A 19,714-nucleotide genomic window follows, 5' to 3' on the forward strand; every position below is an offset into this window, starting at 1 on the left:
AAGCGTCCCCATCACCATGGGAACGCCTCTATGTTAGAATATACTGTCGGATATGAGCTACTTCGTGAACCTCAGATCCGACAGTATATTCTAACACAGAGGCGTTCCCATGGTTATGGGGACGCTTCAGGTTAGAATACACTACAAACTTTGTACAAGACTGCCCCCTGCTGCCTGGCAGCACCCGATCTCTTACAGGGGGATATGATAGCACAATTAACCCCTTCAGGTGCGGCACCTAAAGGGGTTAATTGTACTATCATATTCCCCTGTAAGAGATCAGGGCTGCCAGGCAGCAGGGGGCAGCCCCCCCCCCCTCCCCAGTTTGAATATCGTTGGTGGCACAGTGTGCGCCCCCCATCGCCCCCCCCCTCCCTCCCTCTATTGTAATAAATCGTTGGTGGCACAGTGTGCCAACCACCATCGCCCCCCCCTCCCTCTATAGCAGTAACATTGGTGGCAGTGTGCGGTCTCCCATTCCCCCCCCCCCCATCATTGGTGGCAGTGGAGTTCCGATCGGAGTCCCAGTTTAATCGCTGGGGCTCCGATCGGTAACCATGGCAACCAGGAAGCTACTGCAGCCCTGGTTGCCATGGTTACTTAGCAATAGTACAACAGTATAAGATTCATACCTACCTGCTTGCTGCTGCGATGTCTGTGTCCGGCCGGGAGCTCCTCCTACTGGTAAGTGAAAGGTCTGTGCGGCGCATTGCTAAAGAACTGTCACTTACCAGTAGGAGGAGCTCCCGGCCGGTCACAGACATCGCAGCAGCAAGCAGGTAAGTATGAATCTTATACTGTTGTACTATTGCTAAGTAACCATGGCAACCAGGGCTGCAGTAGCTTCCTGGTTGCCATGGTTACCGATCGGAGCCCCAGCGATTAAACTGGGACTCCGATCGGAACTCCGCTGCCACCAATGATGGGGGGGGGAAATGGGAGGCCGCACACTGCCACCAATGTTACTGCTATAGAGGGAGGGGGGGGGCGATGGTGGTTGGCACACTGTGCCACCAACGATTTATTACAATAGAGGGAGGGAGGGGGGGCGATGGTGGGGGCACACTGTGCCACCAACGATTTAATACAATAGAGGGAGGGAGGGGGGGCGATGGTGGGGGCACACTGTGCCACCAATGATTTATTACAATAGAGGGAGGGAGGGGGGGCGATGGTGGGCGCACACTGTGCCACCAACGATTTTCAAACTGGGGATGGGGGGGGGGGTCTGCCCCCTGCTGCCTGGCAGCCCTGATCTCTTACAGGGGAATATGATAGTACAATTAACCCCTTTAGGTGCCGCACCTGAAGGGGTTAATTGTGCTATCATATCCCCCTGTAAGAGATCGGGTGCTGCCAGGCAGCAGGGGGCAGTCTTGTACAAAGTTTGCAGTGTATTCTAACTAGAAGCGTCCCCATCACCATGGGAACGCTTCTGTGTTAGAATATACTGTCGGAAATGAGTTTTCACGAAGTGAAAACTTAGATCAGAAAAAGCTTTTATGCAGACGGATCTTCGGATCCGTCTGTATGAAAGCAACCTACGGCCACGGATCACGGACACGGATGCCAATCTTGTGTGCATCCGTGTTCTTTCACGGACCCATTGACTTGAATGGGTCCGTGAACCGTTGTCCGTCAAAAAATAGGACAGGTCATATTTTTTTGACGGACAGGATACACGGATCACGGCCTCGGCTGCAAAACGGTGCATTTTCCGATTTTTCCACGGACCCATTGAAAGTCAATGGGTCCGCGAAAAAAAACGGAAAACGGCACAACGGCCACGGATGCACACAACGGTCGTGTGCATGAGGCCTAAGAGCCATAGTTTTTTCAGTTTTTGGGCGATAATCTTGGGTAGGGTCTCATTTTTTGCGGGATGAGATGCCGGTTTGATTGGCACTATTTTGGCGTACATGCGAATTTTTTGATCACTTTTATTACCTTTTTTGGGAAGTAAGGTGGGCAAAATTTAAATTTTCTCATAGTTTTTATTTTTTTATTTTTATGGCGTTCACCGTGCAGGGAAAGTAACATGACCGTTTTATAGATCAGGTCGTTACGGACGCGGCGATACCAAACATGTGTAGGGAATTTTATTTTTTTCATTTTTTAATTAGTGATAAATGTGTTTTTTGATTTTCACTTTTTTTTCACTTTTTCTTACTTTTTTTTGACTCAGACCCACTTGGTTCTTGAAGATCCAGTGTCTGCATAATACAGTACAGAACCTATATAGGGTTCTGTACTGTATTTTACTTACACTGAAAAGATCTATGCTTTCAGCACAGATCTGTTCAGCACCATGGACAGCAGGACGCCTGAGCAGGCGTCCTGTTGCCATGGGAACCTTCCCCGTCTGCCACAACTTCGCAGACGGGGAAGGGTAAGGACTGGGGCTTCGGGGGGCTGTCTCCCTCTCCCATCGGGGGGCTGCAAAGGCACAGCAGCCCCCGATGGGAGAGGGAGGGAGCCGCATCTTACTGTTAACTCTTTCCATACAGCGGTCCGTACGGACCGCTGTATGGAAAGGGTTAAACGGCTGACATCCATTCACAGATGTCAGCCGTTTATACCAGGGTGCCAGCAATGTGCTGGCACCCTGGTATGCCCACTAGAAGCCAACGATTATTCGGCGGGAGGCGGGCGGAGGATCGCGATCCCGCCTGCCGCACCGCCCGCCTCCCGCACCGCCCACACCGCCCGCAACACCCCCCCCTGCACCTCCCACCAGGCTAAAATCATGCAGGGGTGCAGGGGGGGTGATCACTATAGATTTGTGCCACACTAAAGTTTCTGATCGCCGCGGTCAGGGACCGCGGCGATCAGAAACAGCAGAAATAGCAACAAACCGCAGGTCTGAATTGACCTGCGGTTTGCTGCGATCGCCGATACGGGGGGGGGGTCATATGACCCCCCCCAGGCGTTGTGACAGGATGCCGGCTGAATGATTTCAGCCGGCATCCTGTGCGGATTAACCCCTGGGGCGCCACAATCTCAATTTAAACTCATGACGTACCGGTACGTCATGGATCCTTAAGGACTCGGGAAACATGCCGTACCGGTACGTCATGGGTCCCTAAGGGGTTAAACTCAGTGTCATCTTTCACAATTCTGGCGAGGCGCATTAATTGGCCGTAAGGAATGGAGGTTTTGATGTGGGGTGGGTGGTATCTCTTATAATGTAATAGTGCATTCGTGGATGTACCTTTTCTATAAATAGTGGGGTTTAGCTGACCGTCCTTAACCCTCACCTTGACATCAAGAAAATCCAGTTCCTCCGCACTGATTGTGCTGGTGAACCGCATGTTCATATTGTTAGCTTGAGTCAAATATTCCACGAATGCACTAAACATATGTTGGTCACCTGTCCAGACAATGAATATATCATCGATATATCTAAGGAAAACCTTGATATATCGAATGAATGGATTCTGAACGGTGTAAATATATCTCTCTTCAAAAATAGCTAAAAATAAATTAGCCAGGGTGCATGAGACTGGTGTCCCCATTGCTGTGCCTGACAATTGTTTGAACCATTTCTGATTGAAAGTAAAGGCATTATGTGTCAATATGAATAAGAGGGATTCTGTAACAAAATCAACATATTCATCACTTTTATTAATTTTGTGCAGGATGTCCCTAATCGTCTCTATCCCCAGTTCCTGTGGAATCCTGGTGTATAGACTCTCCACATCTACCGCAGCTAAATAAAAGCCGTCTTGCCATTGTACATCCTTCAGAGCCTCCAAAAAATTGGTCGTAGCTTCCAAATAGGAAGGGACCCCCTTTAACACTGGGCGCAACATCCAATCCAGATATTGGGACAGGGGATCGGTCAAAGAACTGTTCCCTGACACTATGGGGCGCCCAGGTGGGTTTACCAGCGATTTATGGATCTTGGGTACTATATACCACACAGGTTTAATGGGGAACTGGGGATAGAGCTTTTCGGCCATGCGCTTAGTTAGAAAACCTCTGTCAACATATTTCCACAATAATGTTTTGAGTTGCTGTTGATACTTGGAAGTGGGGTCTGAGGTAAGGGGAGCATAGGTAATAATATCCCTAAGTTGTTTATAAGCTTCTTGCATATAACATGTTTTATGCATAACTACCACATTGCCCCCCCTTGTCGTCTGGTTTGACTATGATCTCCTTGCATTTCTCAAGCCAAGCCAGAGCCCTGTGCTCACCCACACTGAGATTAGACTGAGTCTGTGGGTACATCAATGCTTTGGTTTTGAATAACTGGCAGATGCTGCAGAGGGATCCCTCCCTGGCAGCTATGGAGGACAATCCTCCAATTGTCAGCTTTCGCAGGAGTAATACCATAGGGGATGCCACTAAGCAACCTCCCCCGTCCAGTTGACAACTGGCTGGGCAGGGGGGCTCCCAGAGGAAACTTCGCATGTGGACACTGCTCTATGTGCGCACATGTATACAAACAGAAGTATCTGTAGCTGGGACATGTAGGACATGTAGTTAAACAATTTATACACTGCAAGACCCAATATGTTGTATATGCGATTTTGTGCCCATGCGGGAGATTTTACATTGGAAAGACACACAGGTGCCTATATGTACGTTTTAGGGAACACAAAAAATCTATTATCACCAGAAATGGAGCAACTAGATTAATTGAGCATATACATAATGAACATGCGGGGAACAGTGAAATTTTGAAATGTGCAGGTATTGAAGTGGTCCACACCCCCATGAGAGGGGGACAGAAAACGCATTCTCCTGCAGCGAGAAGCTGCATGGATAATCAAAACGCAAGCCATGGGCCCTCTAGGGTTAAATGACAAGAATGACTCTTTCACACTTGCGTTGTCCGGATCCATCGTGTACTCCATTTGCCGGAAGTGCCCGCCGGATCCGTAACACCGCAAGTGAACTGAAAGCATTTGAAGACTGATCCGTCTTCAAAATGCGTTCAGTGTTACTATGGCAGCCAGGACGCTATTTAAGTCCTGGTTGCCATAGTAGTAGTGGGGAGCGGGGGAGCGGTATACTTACCGTCCGTGCGGCTCCCGGGGCGCTTCAGAATGACGTCAGAGTGCCCCATGCGCATGGATGACGTGATCCATGCGATCACGTCATCCATGCACGTGGGGCGCCCTGACGTCACACTGAAGCGCCCCGGGAGCCGCACAGACGGTAAGTATACCACTCCCCCGCTCCCCACTACTACTATGGCAACCAGGGCTTTAATAGCGTTCTGGCTGCCATAGTAACATTGAACGTATTTTGAAGACGGATCAGTCTTCAAATGCTTTCAGTTCACTTGCGGTGTTACGGATCCGGTGGGCACTTCCGGCAAATGGAGTACACGACGGATCCGGACAACGCAAGTTTGAAAGAGCCCCAAGCCCATGGCTTGCGTTTTGATTATCCATGCAGCTTCTCGCTGCAGGAGAATGCGTTTTCTGTCCCCCCCCCCCCCCCCCCCCCCTCATGCGGCAAGTGTTCAGGATTTTTGGCCGGAGCAAAAAGTGCAGCATGGTGCAGTATTTTCTCCGGCCCAAAAACGGTTCCGGTTCTGAACTGAAGACATCCTGATGCATCCTGAACGGATTTCTCTCCATTCAGAATGCATTGGGATAATCCTGATCAAGATTTTTCCGGCATAGAGCCCCGACGACGGAACTCTATGCCGGAAAAGAACAACGCAAGTGTGAAAGAGCCCTTAGCTATTTTCATTTGATTGGTTTTAGCACACATATTTTTTTATATCACTTTAATTGTAACCAGTGACGTGCATGAGATGAGGGTATTTATTGCCCCCTCCTCCACGTCACAGGAGGCTTGACAAAGCGCAACACAAGCGCGAAACAGCTGTAGCCTGTTCATTCACCTGTGTCCTGTCCGCGTCCACGATGTGTATTTGAAAAATAAACTGCAAGCAGTAACTTTGTGACCAGTGGTGAGTGCCGCAGTGCTTTTTTCTTTATGCTATTATCGTAACTACTGTACCACCGATAGAGCACCACCGTGAAGGTTCGGGATCCAAGTGATTTATGCGCTCCAGTGACCATATAGGCACATGCAGCAGTGCCGGTTGCGTTCTTTTTCCCTCATCCCTGCAACAAAAAATATACTTATGTGGTATTGCCGAATTCATACTGACCAGGAGAATGAAAGTAACTGGTCAGTTTTATGGTATAGGGAACGCCATAAAAACAAAACCCCAAAAAACTGTTGTGGAATTATGTTTTTTTTCTCCCAATTTCATCCCATTTAAAAAAGGGCATCTTGCCCTACAAAAAAACAAGACATCATAAAGCTATGTGAACATAAAAAATAAAAATACATTTTGGCTTTGGGAGGGCTGGGAGTAAAAAATTAAAACGATAAAATGGAAAATCACCCGGTCGTGAAAGGGTTAAAAAAATAAATCTTCCTTGTAGGCCTATATACCCTTTTGATTGTCTGGCTAGTAAAATCGCATGTGGATAGTTACAGAGGGGATGATAGGATAAAAAAAATAAAAATCATTAACACTTTTTCAATACACAGATTAAAAAAATAAAAACATACTGTTAAGGCCTCATGCACACGACCGTTCCGTTTTTTTGCGGTCCGAAAACCACAGATCTGCAAAAAACGGAAGCCGTCCATGTGCCTTCCACAATTTGCGGAACGGACTCCCCATTGTAGACATGCCTATTCTTGTCCGCAAAACGGATAAGAATAGGAAATGCTATATTTTTTTTGCGGCCCCATTGAAGTGAATGGGTCCGCACCCGAGCCGCAAAAACTGCGGCTCGGATGCGGACCCTAAAAACGGTTGTGTGCATGAGGGCTAAAATGGTGGTTCGTGACCGCTGCTGTCACTCTATCCCGGGCGTGCAACTCTCCTATAAATACTGGGCTGTTTGTTCCACCCCTGGCCTGAGTAATACATTCCCCTAGTTTGCTAGATCCTATAAAGGTGCTCTAATCATCTTGTTTGCCTTTGCACTGATCTCTACCTGATTACTGGATTCTGACTCTTTCTGCCTCAGGTCAGGTTCCGCCTCACTTGACCTGTGCCTGTTCACTGTAATGATCCTATTAAACCTGTTCTGACAGTTGGACTGTTTCATTGATTTGCACAAACTATGCCTGTTTTTGGTATCTTCAGGAAGTGATATTGACTGAAAACTTGCATACCTTGAGGAATTCAATAGTAACGTGCCACTGTGTCTGTTGGAGTCATATGCACAGAGAAAATCTGTACGAATGTTTGAGTATCATACAAGTTTCAGTGTCCAAGAGTATGATCTTCTCAAATGACAATAGCAAAGAGTAAGTTGTCCCATTTGAATTTTTAAGAGAAACTTGACATTTTTAAGTGGTTATATTGTAAAATCATGGCTTTGAAGGGGTAGATGAAAGAATGGAATTCTGAATGAATTGGTACAGTATATGTCTAGCAGTTAGAACAGATTACTTCCTACATTTCCTCATAACTGACTTGTTTATCTGGTCTGACAAGGTGAGGGATCAGGTTAGCAGAGAGGAGGGGTGAGGGATTGAGAATAAGTTACAAGCAAATGCTTTCCAAACATCGTATGCACCAGCTACAAGAGGGTCTAGGTCGGTCTTGCATAATGCATGAACTTGATAGCAGGGTTCTATAAATAGTTATTTTAAGTGCAGCTACCACTATTATGGTAGCATCATTGTCTTTCCACATGAGGCAAGCTGAAAGCCATCAAGGTGGATAGCTATTTAGTAAAAGTGTATGTCCGAAAGTATTAGGCATTGTGTACTATCTTTTTGAGACTAATGGTATATGTGCTAATCCTAAGTTTCTTCCAGAAAAAATCTAAAAATTATGATCTTATCTTTTTAGAGAAAATGTTCACAAGAAGGATTGGGATCGTTTGCATAATATACTGTATAAAATTCAATGCATAATGAAAATCTTCAGAAGTGTTTTTTCTGCCCCATCCAAGAGATGAGAAGGTTATCATACAACTTAAGGAGATAATATATTTCAATCAGAGGCAGTTTATAATTACAGTCAAATAAATCATGGAAACTTCTGGGTATACTGTATGTATTCCCAGACACAATAGATCATTGAAAAGGGAATTACATAACATAGCAACCTAGGCTATATTGCTATATTAAGTATTTCGGATTTACTAAAGTTCATCTTGCATTGTGAGAGAGGTCTTAAATATTATTTTGAGACGAGCCAGTCCTGACTGTGGGTACATCACTTTGAACAATAGGCCCCTCTCAAATGCAACTATTTACATGCATTGGTTCTTTACAGCTTTTTGTAGGAGAGTTTGCATCACCAAAATGAAGTGAGTGAAAGTGGGCAACCCTTCGCGTTCTGTTTCTAGAGGAAATTCACATGTCCTCCCATCCACAGATGTTGAACTCAGAACAGTAAGCCCATGCGAAACCAGCGGTACGGACCAGATAAGCAAGATCTCTAACGTGGGTTGGCCACTCTGGGAGCTCTGTCTGAGTCTTGGATAACCTGTTTAAAGTATAAAGCAAACTAAAAAATATTACAATAAACTGGACACAATTTAGAAGTGCTCTTTTGCCGAGCTGAAGAATCCACAATAAATCAGCACCTTCCTTACATTTGGCCAGATTAATGTGCCATTCTCATAACCAGCTTGGGTTGGTCCAGGTATTTCAGATCTCCAGGTGCCAGTTAGGCTGCATGCTGACTGTCAGGCATATTTTAATGACTAGGTCCCACAATTTTGCCTGGAGCCTGCTATTTCCCTCGACAACAGGTAGTTGGCACCTGCTGAGAACCATCCTCTTTGTGTGAAACCCAGCAGTGGTTCTCCCCAATGAAATGTTACTATTTTGGGAAGTGTTCCAGCACCCTAGTATCCCCCTGGCTTTCCCAACCTGTCAAAGATTATCCCCAGGGGGCCCTGTAAAGTATATCTAACTTAACCAGCTTAACGTTATGAGACCCAGTGCTGTGAAAAGTCTCTGGTTCAGTGGCAGAGCAGGTGCCTGTTGCTGGAACAGATCTGCAGTGTCCTCTGGACCTCCTTTCTCTGAGTTTCCTGGTCTTGTGAGAAATATCCTGCCCTCCTGGGGAGTGGGGCATCAATCTGTGCAGCAAAATTGCAGAAACTTTTTAGTTTGGAGAAGATGCTGACCTGCACTCCTTACTGCTGGGGCTAGAGCTCTGTATGTACATTATCTTGTATTGCTTTCCACACACGGACAGCTGGTAAGGGGACATAACCTCAGACTGGAGGAACTTTTTAGCCTCCAATAAGTACCACACATAGTTTCAGAACATGTGTGCCTCAAGGTTCTGGAATACAATGGGAATGTAATGATCAGCGGCTGCGAACCCGCTGTCCCATGTGACCAACCTCCTCAGAGGGCGATGTCTAAGTGCACCCCTCGTCCTTCACAATACCTCTGATGGTGAGGATAGATTTTTCCCGAGGAGTACACCAGGTGCTACCTTTTAGGAGAGCTGAACATGAAGGAACAAAACCTAGTTGTGGACCCACTGGACTGACCTACAGATGATACAGTACACCCAAGAGGTTGCTGGGAGGCCAGAGGTGGCAAGGTCAGAGTACAAGGTCCGAGAACAGGGCTGGCGGAAGTATGGCGTAGTCCATAAACAAGGTCCGAGGTCAAAGCAGACAGCAATATAACGAGGTCGGTAAACGAGGTACAAGGTCAGGAGTAGGCAGCAGACAGGCATAGTCCATTAAACAAGATGCAAGGTCCGGTACACAGTAATGGTAAGAATCACAGAAACACCTTCGCTAAACAGGAACTAGACTAGGCTAGGAACCAAAGCTCAGGTGCCTTCCTGTAGAAAGAGGTGCCTTTAAATGCATCCTGCAGACCAGCCATGGGCTGAGGAAGATAGAACACATGCGCGTGCTGCCTCACATAAGGAGGAGAGACACTCCCACACAAGCTCTGCTCAGAGCCAGGAGGGGGATGATGGCAGCAGGACCACAGCTAAGAACCCTGCTGCTCGCACTTGTCAGCACGAAGTGCAGCAGTGGAGAGGAGTGAGGGAACCCGGCTTGTGTACCGGTGTGTGGGGACAGTATCACAGGCGAGAGGGAGCCAGGTTAACAGGGAATTTACCCCACTTAGGTGGCAGGTCATACACATATAGAAAATCACTGTTTTATCAATACCTAACTTCCTCCATCTGCACTAAGGACATAGGACAATCAGTAGTATCAGTGACACCATACTGTAGAAATATTGAGGGTGACTCAACCTTCAGGGGCCTTAATTTTATTTTTACTAATATTGAAAACAACTCTCTGAGGATCCCGTTACTATGATTTATGTATATTTTCTATGGCTACAAACTAGAGCTTATCTCTTTTGAACCACTGGGGGTCACCCTTCCACAATATTTCTGTTGTAGTACTTTACTAATACAGATTGTACCGAGTTACCATTATTATTATTGAACTTGAATTATCAACTCAGATTTTTCCATGTGATGTGGTCAAGACTAGAGATGAGCACATTTTTCAAAAATTAGATTTGGCCGGTTCGCCAATAAAAAAAAAAAAATTGGTTTGATCCGAATTTATAAGTGGCAAATCGCATTAAAAACGTTTTTTTCCTGGCTGCAGAGAGCCTTTATAGTGGTGTAGAACAATGTGCCTTGCAGTAACACACATATGGAGTCTGCTGTGGTAGTGAAATAATACTGTGAGTCAGTATGACATGCAGATGACAAGCGTCGAGCCAAAACTGACAAATAACTCAAGTATGAACTCAGCCTTACAGGTCGATGTGAGCACCAAGAAGAAGCGCACTCCTTTTACACCGTCGTAAGCTGATTCCACATAGATGTCTACAGAACCTGTTCTATTAAACGCTGATACAAGTAGAGCCCCCCCCACCCCCCCAGAGAGTGGAGAGGGTGTCAGCAGTTATGTCACTATGGGTGTCACTGATTATTTTGCCCTTACTCTGATCCGCCAGAACAATAACTCCCAAAGAACGGATCCTGTCTGTTGAGCATCCGCCTTCACTCAGTCAGCATTTGATCAGTAATCCATCAGTATTGCTAATGACAAAAAACACAGGAGTGGAACCAAAACAGAGATGACACGAGAAAGGAATATTTGCATGTCTTTTGTACCCACTGCTGCTTTTGGCTACCAAATCACAAGCCAATTCTGATGGGACCATACAGGCCTTACAGCTGCTACACAGACAGGATCCATTGTGCATCTCATTTTCCTTCCTTTTGACAGATCATAAGAAAGGTCAAATAAATGATGATGTCAGAAAATGTCACGACCATATCTATGGCCGTGACTCCTTGGGTGCCTCATACAGTTGCCCGCGGTTTGGGTTGTTGTGTCAACCACAGCTGGAGGCATAATGTTGTTTGCCTCAAGTGCGGTTGCCGCGGACAACAGGAGTGTGTGCGGTTGCCTTGGAGTTGTGTGAGTGTATGTATGCACTTTTGTATGTCTGTGTGCACTCTGTTTTATGTGTGGTGTGCACTGACGTCTTCCCTTCACTGTGGTTGCCCGTGGCAACGTTTGGTTGTATTGTGTACATGTGGTGGCAGTGTCCCGGCCTTCGGGCTGACTCCCAGGACATGGTTGCCACCCATGTCGTTGCCTGCGGCAACAGCCACAGTGTGTTCTTGAGTTGGACACTTTCCCTTTAAGTTTGTGTTTTCCCTTCCCTGGTGGTGGAAGGGTTAACTCCCAGTGTGTGTGTGAGTCACTGGTGTGTCTGACTGTTGGGTGTGGCTTCTTGGCCTTTAAAGCCTCTGTGTTTGGCATGGCTCAGTGGGTTGCTTCAGCCATGCTTAGCTGGAGCAGCCTCCTGTGAATACCATCTGCCAGTGAGGGCCACCCCTGTGGTCATAAAGATTATGTCACAATAAGATTTATGTCACATTAAGTTATGTCATGTTTATGTGTGATGTCCATTTGATGTTCAGTTGGGATTTTCCTTTTGTTGTTTGGTGCAGCTTATGGATCTGGATTCCTGTGTGCTCAGGGATCCAGTCAGCAAGGCTGTGGCAGGTAGGTGGAACTAGTCGGTTCACCTGCCATATCCGTAAGACTGTTTGTGTTTCCCCTTTTCCCTGCAGCTTGGCCAGTGAGACCCCTGTTCCTCCGTGTTCAGAAGGAACAGGCCGTCTTACCCTGACTCCTAGTCCAGGGACCGGTCGGAGGGTCAGTTAGGGATCCGAGGTTCCTGAGCATGAGTCCTCCTACCTTAAAGGACGGCCCATGCAGCTAGGAGTTAGGGTCAGGTTAGGGATGCTTTAGGAGGTGACCTGCTCCCTAATCCTGTGGTCCTGGCCGAGCAGCCTAACATCATCTGGCATCGCCCGGCTGAGGGTTTTCCCCATCCTCAGCCGTGACAGAAAAAGGGCGAAAGGCAAAATAGTGGCACAGTCATGAAGTGGGGAGGGTGGGAAATGCATGAGAAGTCCACAGAGTGGCCCTATGACATAATAATGAGGTGGAAGCAGCATGAAGAGACCACAGAGTGGCCCAATGACAGAGTCTGGAGGTGGCAGCAGTATCAGGAGGAGGCCACAGAGTGGCACAATTAAAAAGTGGGGAGGTGACGGCAGCATCAGGAGGTCACAGAGAGGCACAATGACAGAGTGTGGAGGTGGCGGCAGCATCAGGAGGCCACAGAGTGGCACAATGACAGTGGAGGTGGCAGCAGCATCAGGAGACCACAGAGTGGCAAAGTGACATAGTGTGAAGGCGACAGCAGCAGCAGGAGACCATAGTGACATGGTGACATAATGTGGAGGTGGCAGCAGAATCAGGAGACCACAGAGTCACCTGGTGATAGAGTGGGGAGGTGGCAGCAGCATCAGGAGACCACAGAGTGGCAAGGTGACATAGTGAGGATGTGGCAGCACCATGAGGAGACTACAGAGTGACCTGGTGACAGAGTGGGGAGGTGGCAGCAGCATCAGGAGACCACAGAGTGACCCGGTGACAGAGTGGGAAGGTGGCAGCAGTATCAGGAGACCACAGAGTGGCAAGGTGACATAGTGAGGATGTGGCAGCAGCATCAGGAGACCACACAGTGGCAAAGTGACATAGTGTGGAGGTGACAGCAGCATCAGGAGACCACAGAGTGACCTGGTGACAGAGTGGGGAGGTGGCAGCAGCATTAGGAGACCACAGAGTGGCAAGGTGACATAGTGTGGAGGTGACAGCAGCATCAGGAGACCACAGAGTGGCAAGGTGACATAGTGCGGCAGCAGCATCAGGAGTCCACAGATTGACCCAGTGACAGAGTGAAGAGGTGGGTGGCAATATGAGTACCAGCTGAAGACGGTGTGTGAAAGAAAGAGCACTTCACATCAGATGTGTGGCATCAGGCGGGTGGCAGCATCAGAATAGTAGCTGAGGCAGGTAGCCAGAAGAAACCGGTCTCTTTTGTCAAAGTGTTAGTGTGGCACCATGGATGATCTAGTCTGATGCATCAGGCATTGGTGGGTGGACATCCTGGCTGATCCATGCCTGATTCATCCTGACAAAGGTCAGTCTCGCCACATTTTGGGTGGACAGGCGAGTTCTTCTTGGTGTAACTATTGCCCCCGCCGCACTAAACACCCGCTCTGATGCCACACTACTGGCCAGGCAGGACAGTTTTCCAGGACAAACTGCTAGTTTCGGCAAAAAATCTGTTTGGCTGCCTTGTAGTACAGTAGATCTGCAAAGTGGGGTGGCAGGGTACTGTCCAAGCATGCCACCACCTGCTGGTTTAGGTTCTGTTCCAGGTCTAGCTGCTGCTGCTGGTGAGTAGTTTGTTCACTAGGCAGGTGAAGAAAGCTGCTCATCAGCTACTTTAGACTCAAGTCGCTGCTGATAGACCTGGAATTGCTCCTACCCCCCCCCCCCCACCATGCCACAGCAGCCATGGCAGAGGAACGTGAGTGCAGAGGGCCCCCCGGTCAGACCTGCGAGAGGATGGACGATAACGCAGATAGGCAGCGGCCAGCTCACTACATAGGATGTCTCTATAGTAGTTCAGTTTGTCCTCCCTCTCAGCGGGTATAAAAAAGGTCCCTATTTTGGACAGGTAGAGAGGGTCCAACAAGGTGGAGAGCCAGAAGTCATGTGGTGACAATTTGGATGTCACTATGCAAGCAAGTGAGCATGCATCAGGCCATTTGTGTAAGTGACTCGAAGGGACTCCCTGCATCCATCTCCACTGCATACTGCCACGGTGTGTCTGGGTCCTCTGCTTCATCTTTCTTGCAACCCTGTAGCTCATCTGGCTGCTTTTGCTCCTCCTCTCCTGTCATCTGTGTGTAAAAACCACCCATTTTGCTACACCTTGCTTGTGCTCAATTTTCCTCCTCCTCCTCCTCCAGTTCAGCCCACACAGGGCTCATGTGGCCATGAGATCTAGGCGCCACGTCTCCAGTCCTCTGACCAGACAGATTTACCAGCATCTGTTCCAGGACATGAAGCAGTGGAATGACGTTGTTCATCCCGTAGTCCTGCCAACTGAAAAATAACGTGGCCTCCTCAAAGGGCCTGAGCAAACGGTAGGTGTTATGCATGAGCTGCCACTGGCTGACATTGAAGTTACACAGAGTACTCCTGTCTGCTTGGATCATCAAGAAATCGTTTATGGCCTTTCTCTGTTCGTATAGTTGGTCCAACATATGGAGGGTGGAATTCCAACAGGTGGAAACGTTGCATATCAGCCTATGTTGGGGGGATGCCGTTCTGCCGCTGCAGCTCAAGGAGGGTGTGCTTTGCGTGTACGAGTGGCTGAAGTGCATGCAAAGTTTCCTGGCCATTTTTAGGATGTCTTGCTGATGGGTGGAAGACTTCAGGAACAGCTTGACAACCAGATTGAACACATGCGCCATGCAGGGCGCATGGCTCCGCCTTCCTTGACGCAGCGCTGACGCCATGTTCTTCCCGTTGTAAGTCACCATGGTTCCGATTTTGAGTTGTCGCGGAGAAAGACAGAATTAAATTTTTTGATGAAGGACACGGAGCAGTTCCTCATCTGTGTGACTCAGTTCGCCCAGGCAAACGAGGTGCAGAACAGCGTGACACCGCCGTGCCCTGCACATGTGGTATGCTGGATTGTGTAAGAAGATACAAGGAATCATTGTGGATGATGGGTATGTGTCACAGAGGTTCCTGGCCTTGGTGGAGTAAGGCTGGTTTCACACGGGCATTGTGGAAAAAGATGCGGGTGCGTTGCGGGAACATGCTTGATTTTTCCGCACGAGTGCAAAACATTGTAATGCGTTTTGCACGCGTGTGAGAAAAATCAACATGTTTGGTACCCAAACCCAAACTTTTTCACAGAACATGGTTATAAGGGAAAATAATAGTATTCTTAATACAGAATGCATAGTACAATAGGGCTGGATGGATCATGTGATGGATCATGTGATGAGCGCAGTGACGTCATCAAAGGTCCTTTTCCTGTGCACAGCAAAGATGAAGACAGAAGAGAAGCCGGGCTGCGCGAGCAAGTGGATTAAGGTGAGTTAAATTATTTTATTTTATTTTTTTAACCCCTCCAGCCCTATTGTACTAAGCATTCTGTATTAAGAATGATATTATTTTCCCTTATAACCATGTTATAAGGAGAGGATGAGGAGACAGAGGCGGACATTGTCGCAGGACCAATGGCATGACAACGTGGAGGCGGAAGCAGCGTCACCTGGCCAAGTTGCTGGTGTGGCTGTGCATGAACCACATTTACCCAGTGGGCCATAAAGCACATGTATCCCTGACCGTAGTTACAGCTCCACATGTCGGCGCTGTCGTGCACTTTGTCAGACACCTACAGGCTCAAGGACTGCCCACCTTCTGTTCTAAATGTGTGTGCAGGGCAAATAAATGGCAGCTTGGGACTCTCCACCTCGGCTCAGCACAAGCCACCAGTATTCTGAAAGGTGCAGAGTCCACCACTTGGAAAGGGAGGGACTGCAGCACCAACAGCTTGGACAGGAGCACATTCAGCTTCTACGCCGTTGGATGAGTGCGCACATATCTCTTGGGAATCGCATCAGTGATCGATTGCTGACGGAATGACTGACAAGGAGTAGGAGGAGCAGGAACATCAGAACCAGCAGATGATGGAAAGGACAGACAGCTCCTTTCGGCTGAGGTGATGGAGCCTTGACTGCCTGAAATCGGGTGCGCGCCACTGGGTGATGCAGCGGTTGCTGCGGCAGGCTGGACTACCCCATTGGAGCCACGGTTCTCCGAGGCCACTTTAAGTTGACGCTGCATATGTTGACGCAGGGCCGTGGTGCCAACATTCGCACCCTGGCCACGCTTCACCTTCTGCCACAGATTCTACATATGGCCATGTTCACCTCCTCCGGTGGCTTAACAAAAAACTGCCACACTGCCGAGTAGGTGATTTTACACCCAACACTAAACAATGACTGACTGCTACTGCCGCTGCTTCCGTGAACCCATGCACCACTACTTTCCGGGCAGGTAGGCTCCTGCAAAGTGGGTGGTCTACCCCGGGCACATTTGGCTACCGACCTCCCACTGCTGCCACTCTGCTGATTCCTGGCCACGCTTGTGATCTGCTGGCTCCACCACTGCCTCACTGGAAAGCTGCCATCCTCTTCTCCCGATGAAGACGAAGCCCCTAATTCACCAGGTTGCCAAGTGTAGCTACATCATCGAGTACTCTCTGTATGTCCTCCATGGTCTCTGGGTCAGGAGCCTCACCGCTCGCAACACCAGCTCCCACACCACTCTCCTCATCACTACTTGCCCGCCTAGTGGAGGAAGTGGCAGATGTCTGCTTCACATCTTGGCTGGCTAGTAGCTGCCGACTGTCCTCTAGTATCTCATCCTCATTATATAGTGGGGCTGAGCCCACAGCATATAATACTTCTCTGGCTGAGGGAAGAGAAAAGAACAGAGGCAGGTTGAGGACAGGTGAGGGCACAGGGCCTACTTCCAGGCCATGCCAACTAAGGGTTGTGTCTGACGAACTCTTGGTTGGGGGTATCTGATGTCAATTAGGACAAAGTGGATGACCGAGTCAACCATTCAAGAACCGCTGGGTTGCTGGTCAAGACATGACCGCTAGATGACACTAGGAGCTCAGGCCTCTCGCTGTGACTATTGCTGCTACGCCCCATTACTCTGCTGCGACCTATGCCTGCGCCAGAAACATTTAGTCCTATGCCACTCCCCTGTGCAGGGCCTGGCACTTCTCTGTCTGACATACTGTTAGATTAGATAAATAAATTAAAAGGAAATAAATTAAAACACCCCCAAAAAGTCTGGAATTTTCTCACTTCACCACACAACGGCTAATGAGCCCTTTTTTTCCACTAATACACGCCAAAAAGGGCTGTAATTTTCTCACTTCACCACACAACGGCAAATACTTTTTTTGTGCCACTAATACACGCAACAAAAGGGCTTTAGAACATATAACTGCACCGCTGAATGGCAAATAGGCCCATATTTTTTTCCACTTATACACTCTACAAAATGCTTTAGAACATATAACTGCACCGCTGAACGGTAAATATATTATTCTGAGCCGAAGTTATTGCTTCGTGAAGTCTCACAAAACTTGTGCAATAACTTAATAAGTTAATTTGTACTGCACAAAAACATTTCCCAAACTCGGGTTTGGTTCCAAGGTACAGAATAAAGTTTTATGTGAATCGACTTAGGATGTTTCATCCGTAGTCGATTAGCTCATTCCTACTTTAGAACATATAACTGCACCGCTGAACGGCAAATATATTTTTCTTTTTTCCACTTATACACTCCACAAAAGGTCTTTAGAACATATAACTGCACCGCTGAATGGCAAATAGGCCCATATTTTTTTCCACTTATACACTCTACAAAATGCTTTAGAACATATAACTGCACCGCTGAACGGTAAATATATTATTCTGAGCCGAAGTTATTGCTTCGTGAAGTCTCACAAAACTTGTGCAATAACTTAATAAGTTAATTTGTACTGCACAAAAACATTTCCCAAACTCGGGTTTGGTTCCAAGGTACAGAATAAAGTTTTATGTGAATCGACTTCGGATGTTTCATCCGTAGTCGATTAGCTCATTCCTACTTTAGAACATATAACTGCACCGCTGAACGGCAAATATATTTTTCTTTTTTCCACTTATACACTCCACAAAAGGTCTTTAGAACATATAACTGCACCGTTGAACGGCAAATAGGTCCTTATTTTTTCCACTTATACACAACACAAAAGGATTTAGAACATATAACTGCACCGCTGAACGGCAAATATATTTTTCTTTTTTCCACTTATACACTCCACAAAAGGCTTTAGAACATATAACTGCACCGCTGAACAGTAAATATATATTTATTTTGCACTAATACACGACAAAAAGGGCTTTAGAACATATAACTGCACTGCTGAACCGCAAATAGGCCCTTATTTTTTTCCACTTATACACTCTGCAAAAGGATTTAAAACATAACTGCACCGCTGAATGCCAAAAAGGGCTGTAATTTTCGCACGTCACCACACAACGGCTAATAAGCCCTTTTTTCCCCACTAATACAAGCCCAAAAATGCTTTAGAACATATAACTGCACTGCACAAGGGCAAATAAAATGTATAAATATTTCCTTGTAATGAACCCTGTTAATGGCTGTATCAAACAGCACTTGCACCCCAATAACAAGAACGGTTTGCTGGAATTACAGAGCTGTATAATGGCAATTTGGATCCCCAGTCAGTGCAGCGAGGTGTAATAGGATTGTTCCTATTACCCAGGCTGTAACCTCCCCTACTAAATCCTGTTCTACATAAATGCTGTGGAATGATTCCTCCCTATCCTTTCTCTACACCTTGAATAATCTTTCCCTAAACTTGGCTGAGGATATTTATAGGGCTGTAACATCACAGGGCTGGCTGCTGATTGGCTGCATGCATGGCATTATGGGTGATCCTGCGTTCACAGAGTTTCTTGGCTCCATGTCCTTACACGTGCAGCAGCCATTTTAGGAAAAAATGCAATTCGTTACCACGACGCGTGAGCAAATTCGGATTCAGTGCGAATAACAATTTTCATGAAATTCGGATCGAATTCCACCTCGTCAACTTTGGTCATCTCTAGTCAAGACATCCTCTTGCATGTTTGGAAAATACCTTAAAAACTGCGGACCCAGGTAACCCAAGTTTTCAGACCCTTCCACCTCTTTCACATTATGTTATGTAGCTGTATTGTGCTAAAATAAAAATGTCATGTTTTCCCCTCATCAATCAGCACTTAAAGGGATTGTCCGCTTATTACTATGGATGACCTTAGGATAGGTCATCAATATTAGATCGGTGTGAGTCCGACTCACCCCACCCCACAGATCAGCTGTTTGAAGAGAAGGCAGCGCTCGTACGAGCTCAGCATTTTCTGCTCTGTTTGCCTGCAGGCCACAGTAATTGCAGTGGTGAACAGGTGTAATTACAAGTATAGCATTCTCATTCACTTCTATGGGATGGCTCTGTCTGTTCAAGTGAATACTACAGAGCCGTCTCATAGAAGTAAATGGGGATGGCATACTTGTAATTACACCTGCTCTACACTGCAGTTGCTGTGGAGTGCAGGTAAACAGAGAAGAGAAGGCAGTGTTCGTATGAGCTCTGACTTCTCTTCAAACAGCTGATTGGCAGGGGTGCCAGGAGTTGGATCCGTGCCCATCTATCTTGAGGAAAGGTCATCAACAGTAAAAAGTGCACA

This window comes from Bufo gargarizans, chromosome 2, assembly GCF_014858855.1.
Source record: "Bufo gargarizans isolate SCDJY-AF-19 chromosome 2, ASM1485885v1, whole genome shotgun sequence".
Classification (NCBI taxonomy): Eukaryota; Metazoa; Chordata; class Amphibia; order Anura; family Bufonidae; genus Bufo; species Bufo gargarizans.